A 7,443-nucleotide genomic window follows, 5' to 3' on the forward strand; every position below is an offset into this window, starting at 1 on the left:
GAAACCTGACTTTGAGAAGGGCCCTCAGGTGGCCCTGTACCATACATTTGAGAGGGCTCTCATTGCTACATTTGAGAGGTCCCTCCTTCATTCAAAATTGTTAGCTAGATAGTGGAATACATATTCCCCATCACTTTACTCTGCCAATTAAAACATGCCTATTTGAATTTTGGGCTTCGCCCACCACCTCCACCAACCACGTCCACCGCCGTGTCATTATGTGGCCCTCACTTGACATTTTCAGATTGCCAGCAGGTGCCGAGAAACCTGAGTTTGGGAACAGCCCTCAGGTGGTCCTGTATCATACATTTGGGAGGGCTCTCACTCCTACATTTTGGAGGTCCCTCCCTCATTTAAAATTGTTAGCTAGATAGTGGAATACATATTCCCCATCACATTATAATGCCTGATAAAGCAAGTCTATTTAAATTTGAGCTTCGCATGCCACCACCACCACCTCCACTGCCATGTCATTATGCGGCGTTCGCTTAATTTTAAGAGTGCCAGCAGGAGCCAGTGTAAGGAGGTGGTGGTGACCCTCAATTGCCTTCTCTCTCCTGAATAACGAGCATCGGTGTTATGTGCAGCTTCCTGACGTTTTCTAATGTTCTTGTAATATGTAATATGCTGTATATGTTCGCTTAATGTTTTACACTGTACTGTGAATGCATTTGTACATGTTTAGCTTAGGGACAGAATAATAAGGGTTAAACAGTTGGGAGGAGTTAAAAGGGGGACAGTGCATAGCTTTGTGGACTTAGGGAAAGGACTTCCTGCTCTTAGAGCAGAGCCCGTGCAGGTTTGCCCAGGGCAGGTCATGCACCATAACAAGGACAGAGGATTCCCTGGTTGTAGAGATAAAGGCTGCCCCAGGCTGACAGGCAGCATGGATGGACACTGGTTCTGCGGGATCGTCTCCAGGAAAAATACAGGGTTCAGGACCAGGACAGAAGCTGGAGTCGGGCAGCCTACTCAAGTCGCAGGGAAAGTACAGGAAATATTGTCTTGTTTGCACCGTGTTCAGTAAAGTTTTCCCGCTGGAACACAACTGTAGCTTGTGGTGTTTCCTGGGATCTCGTCCCCAGCAACTGAAGTGAACGAAATGAGTGATGAAGGTAACTGACTGTACCACAGGACTGGGACTTCACTTGTCTTTCCATGTACAAGCGCAGAGGCGGAGGCCATCACCCAGGCCCTGATACGTGGGTACTCTGACAAGGAGGGAAGAGATGTTGAAGAAGTACCCTGCCAACTGTACTTGCATCCTCCGTGATTCCTCTGTGCCTTACAGCTATTGGGTATCCAAGCTAGACATGTGGCATGAACTATCTTTCTACACGTTGGTGGTCCTGGCTTGCCCTTGTGCTAGCGCATTGTCAGAGAAGGTTTTCAATGCTACCAGGAGGTAGTATAAACAATAGGCTCATTCACCTGTCAACTGAAAATGCTGAACGGCTGACTCTTAAGAAAATGAACAAGGGATGGATTGGGCCAGATTTCTGTACACCACCGGATGACTTCAGCGGAACATAAACTTAAATCCAGTGTTTTGTTTTTTATTCTGGTCTATTCCTATGCACCCTTCCCACCCAAACATGGGTATATGCATCAGGATTTCATATTTTTTGTGTCGTCCACCCCCTCATCATATCAACATTGTGATCATGCTACCCTCACTATGCATTTTTTAAGGGTGTTTATGATGCCCGCATTGACAACTTTTAGAGGCCTACCTCGAATATTCCTTTATATAAATGTATACCCCCATGGGTAAATGTTTTTCTGCCCATGCACTTAGTGGTAATGAGAAAAAATGTTTTCTGAGGCACTCCACTATGACTCTATAAAGGGGTTTTGGAGTGCCTCCTAATTTTTGGCGTCACTTGCATTATTCCCAAACGCTTTACGAGTGTAGGAGACACACTCCATAGTAATGGAAAAAATGCTTTTCTGTGAATCCACCTTCTAGTTGAGGGAATATTTTTTGAAACCAAAAGAGCCGATGGGTTCTTTCAGTATACAGTTCAGTGCTTTGCTGTGGGCTGTCAGGTGGTTATCACATAGGGAGTTCTCACACTGCATACAGAATTTGACAGCCGGGACAGGAGAGTTTGTACAGTAAGTACAGAAGAACCTGGTATTCTCCTGTCACGATGACCCGTCCTGTGTGACACGACCCGCAGGCCAGTAACTAAAACAACAAGACGCGGCACATGATACTGTCCTGTGTGACACGGCCCGCAGGCCGGTAACTAAAACAACAAGACACAGGGAAAGGGGAAACAGTTACAACGGTGGGCCCTGTGATAGGTAGAGGGGACGTGGAGACCTCCTGCACTCCCCTGAGCCAGTGTCCCTAACGCTCCTAACGTTCCCTATGCCGGTTCCGCACCGGGCGCCGATCAGGAACCTGTCACCTTAGCACACCCTACACCTATCCCTTGCTAGGGAGCTGGGTGGCGCAGGCACTGGCCCCACCGCTGTACTAATACACACTAAGGAAAAATACAAACAGGGAACACCACTTAGCTTTACTCTGTTGCACTTGCTCCTGGCAACAGAGTCCACCACCAGAATGCAGCTCTCCTCCTAAATTGCTGCCACCAAGCTCTGTCAGAGCTACAAGGAAATCCCCTATGACTCCTTCCACACCAGGGCTAAGACAGTGCTGCAAGGAACGCTCTCCAGCTCCTTCCTCCACCAAGGATGGTTGAAATGAACACTATCACCAAAACTGATTGCAACACCTGTGACTCTTTTATAGCAATGCCAGCGCAATCACACCTGCATTATAGTCATGTGCACTTAACTAAAGAAACCAGAGTGCAATGACGCTCACCACCACCGGGGGCAAACTTAGAACAAACGACACCATGGTGCAATAATCCTAATGGCCACCGGGGGCTAAAACCAAACTTAAGCACAGCTGGACCCTCAAGACCGCTCCTCATCAGGGAACCACCTACAGTGGGGATGCCGAGACATGCCGACACCCCAGCAACTACCTGCACATCAGGTTGATGACAAACGAGCCCACTGGTATTAGCAACGTTTCTGGAGGCACCACACATCTCCGAAGCGCTGACCTGGGGAACGAGTTGTGTATGTGTATGTTTGGTATGAGCTGGTAACACTCCACAACACACTTCCACTGGATGTTTTTTGGTGGCCACCCATACACGCTCGTTCACACACAGGTCCAGACCTGAACGTTTATTGCCACTCGTTCGTTTGACACCATTTGGAGAACTCTTTCTGGGATTGACAACAGAGGCGTCCCCCTGTGTCACCACACTCACACCCCCGCACTTCACCATGGGGTACCCCACCCTCCAACCCCTTCCACCACGAGGTCTGCGCCTCCCAGGTTTGGCCATTGGCGAGGGTTGAGACTTGCCCCTACTCTCCTGCAGCACATCTGCTGCTCTCACCGGAGAGGAAGGGGTCCGTTGAAGAGAGACGGCAGAGACAGTAGTTCCTAGGCAGCAGCCATCACACAAGTGCCCCCAGCTGACGACTTCCCTTGCCCGCCAATCTATTACCGGGTTGTGTCTTTTCAGCCAAGGGAGGCCTAAAACAATAGGTACTGGCATTCCCTCCAAGACGTAGCATGACAAGGACTCCTCATGATGTCCTATACGCAGATGGATATTCTCTACGACTTGGGTCAAGCTCCCCTGGCTCAGTGGAGCAGAGTTTATCGCCTGGACGCTTATAGGCTGGGCTAGCGTCCTACACCTCAGACCATGAGTCTGGACAAAGCGAGCATCCACCAGACTGACTCCTGCTCTGCTTTCCACAAGCACCGATATCACCTCCAGTACCCCGCCAGCCAAGACCTCTGCTGACATGGTACCTTGGGAGGGCAAAATGGAGGAAATGTATACTGCCTGGTCGCCTCCCTTCAAGCGACCAGGGGGATGCGGCTTCTCAGATGGCACAGATAATTTGGCATGCAATGGGCAAGCCTTTAGGACATGACCAGTCTGCCCTCAGTGCAAACATGCCGATACCACTCCCTGAACTGTAGGCAGCTCCGAATACAAACTAGCTCCTCCTACTTGCATAGGTTCATCTGGAGACTTGGCATGAACTGGGCAGGCTCTCATAAAATGGCCAGGCTTCCCACAGGAAAAGCATACCCCCCCACCACGACGAGCCGCAGACACCCCCTTCTTTGTATCAACAACACCGGGCTGTCTGGGTTCCTCCTTCCGCACTGGTGGGTCCTCCTCCCTAGTGAGGACATCAGGGGGCACTCTTTGTATATGTCTTTCCCTAAGGCTGGTTTCACATTTGCGCTTTTGTGCGCAGCGCATCGTGCGCACCAGTGCGCATGCGCACTGCGCACCTATATTTAACATGATGTGCGCATGGTCTTGCGCATACTTGCGCTTTCGTGCGCATGCGTTTTTTTGTCTTTCGCGCCAGGCGCGTCAGACGCAACATGTTGCATTTTTGGTTCCGCCCTGTCTCGTCAAAAAAACGCATGCGTACGCTTGCACACGGAATGCGCAAAAACACCACATTGGAGCCTATGGGAGCGCATGCGTGCGCATGGTCTTGCGCACGCTTGCGTTTTTATGCGCATGCGTTTTTAAGATAAACACGACTGAAATGTGGTCTAGACAGTAAAAAAAAAAATTAAACCAAGGTGATAAAATGGTGTGGGCACTGGGATTCCACAATACTTTAAGGATTGCTCACGAGTGGACACACAGCACAAGCTGCACCGATGTAAGTATGAAAAACCTAATGTCTGGCTGAAATTTCAATACATTTCTATGTACTTATGTCTCTTTTTTTTTTTATTGCAGCATGTCTTCATCTGGTGAGGAATATGTCCCCGGGACAGGGCAAGAGGCAGAAGAAGTGAGTACCATGCTTCCGTATGGATTGGAAAAAATAAACACATGTGGTTAATTTTTTTGGTTTAATTTTCAGACCTCATCCTCCATCACGCCACCACCACCGGAGGAACGGCAGGAGCAGCAAGGCCAAGTGCGGGCGGGAAGACGTGATGTAAGTACAGACGGACTGTTTTTTTTTTTTTACTTATTTTCTAGGCTGGTTTATTTTTTTTTTTTTTTTTGGTATTTTTTAAAGTTTTTTTTTAAAATTTTCATGGTTGTTTTTTTCGATGTTTGTTGCTTTTTTTTGCATTTATTTTCATTTAAAACAAACATTTTTTTCATGGCTTGTGTATCAATATCTAAAGCTCAAAGTGTGTATGTGTGTATGTGTATGTGTGTGTGTGTGTGTGTGTATGTTTGTTTGTTTGGGTATATGGGCACGGGACTATGGGATGGCGGATATGTATGATGGTATATGGGCACGGGACTATGGGATGGAGGATATATATGATGGGTATATGGGCATGGGACTATGGGATTGAGGATATGTATGATGGTATATGGGCACGGGACTATGGGATGGAGGATATGTATGACGGGTATATGGGCACAGGACTATGGCATGGCGAATATGTATGATGGGTATATGGGCACAGGACTATGGGATGGCGAATATGTATGATGGGTATATGGGCACAGGACTATGGGATGGCGAATATGTATGATGGGTATATGGGCACAGGACTATGGGATGGAGGATATGTATGATGGGTATATGGGCACAGGACTATGGGATGGAGGATATGTATGATGGTATATGGGCACGGGACTATGGGATGGAGGATAATTATAATTTTCTATAACTAACCACAGTTAGTTACTATGTCCGGGCAGCGCCGGGCTCTTCAGCTAGTTTTCGAGATTTTTTATTTTAAAATCTTTCAAAGATTAATGTTTGTCTTTCTTTTCTAGGCTCCACAGCGGGAGGAGGACCTCGCCCTGGACAACGACAAGCTCATCCGTCTAGTCCAGGAGCGAGTCCCGTTGTGGGACACCCGTCACCAACTGCACTCGGACAACGTGGTGATCCGGCGGCTCTGGAACGAGGTGGCCGCATCGCTGATGGATGGCTGGGACAACGCCTCTCCCCGGGTCCGCAAGGATTTTCGTAAGTATTTAAATGCAGTGTGATGCAGCAGTGATCTTGGCCGGGATCACCCAACTGTGTGTGATGCTATTAACTCCATGGAGTTTCTATCATCACACACAGTTGGATGATCACAGCCTCCAGTGCATAGTCTTACTTTTTTTCTTTTTTTTTTTTCCACCACAGTGAACAAAGTCAGAACACGTTGGCGCTCGATGAAGGACCGCTTCAACAGGGATATCCGTCAGGAGAATCAGGTTCGCAGTGGTGCTGCGGCAAGGACCGGCACGAAGTACAGATACCATCGTGCCTTGGCATTTTTAAGACCGGTCCTTGCCTCCTGAACGTAAGTATTTTCTAGTTGTATTGTATTTTATTCTGTGCTTTTCTATTCCACAGGAGTTGGCGATTGTTAATTTATGGTAGTAATTTCTTTCTTTTCTTTTCACAGCACCTGGAGCAGCACCCTGCAACCTGGGCCCGAAGCGGTCCTTCATCAAGCTGCCCCGGACCCCTCCCAGCCATCCATCAGCGAGGAAGCACCTTGCAGGTCTGCACCACAGTCATCTGGAGACCAGGAAGCTGGTCGCTCAGGTGTTCCCCTGTCCAAGGTCTCTGCCACTGGTTTTGCGGGCACTTCCCGCCAGCAGCGGCAGAGGACCTCGGACAGGCCTCTCATGCCCGAGTTCGTTGAATTGAGCTCGGTCTTTCAGAGTAGCCTCAAGGCACTCTCCAATAGACTTGAGAGTGGTTTCCTCCTTTTGGACCAACGCTACAAGTCTATCGAGGGTCGCCTTGAGCGCCTGGAAGTCGACCTCGCCAGACCAGCGCATCATTTTTATACCCAAATAGCTCGGGACACGGCGGAACACCTTACCCCTGACCTCCAGTTGACTGTCATGCAGGCCTGCAACAATGCTTTTATGCAGGCTATGCAGCAGAGTAGGATTATGCAGCAGTCAGCGGTGGCATTTCCACCGGTGCCACCCCTGACTCGTTTTACAGCATTACCTACTTCTGCTGCATATCACTGCACAGCCACCACACTTCCAAGCCTCGCCGGACACCAATATACCGCCCCAAGTCCGAGTGCAGCTGGACACTTACCCGCCAACACCATGCCAAGTGCTGCTCCTGCCTGGCCCACCACTGCTGCCGCCACCACCACTGGATGGCCCGTCGTCACCACCCCTGCCTGTAGCGCCGCCACCACCACCACCAGCGGGAGGACCACCCCGGTATGGACCGCCACAGCCACCATGCCTGCATGGACCGCCACCACCACCAGCACCACCACCTCGGAGCAGCATCAGCTGGGGGACCCGCATTCAATATTTACGGCCCCTGCCAGGACATCCACCACCACCAGCATGCCACAGCAGTTACAAGATCCTGGCAGGCGGTCCACAAGCGCCAGGCGGTCCCCCAGCTCCAGCCAGTCCA

This window comes from Dendrobates tinctorius, unplaced genomic scaffold (genome assembly GCF_039654945.1).
Source record: "Dendrobates tinctorius isolate UK_male_01 unplaced genomic scaffold, ASM3965494v1 ptg000040l, whole genome shotgun sequence".
Taxonomy (NCBI): domain Eukaryota; kingdom Metazoa; phylum Chordata; class Amphibia; order Anura; family Dendrobatidae; genus Dendrobates; species Dendrobates tinctorius.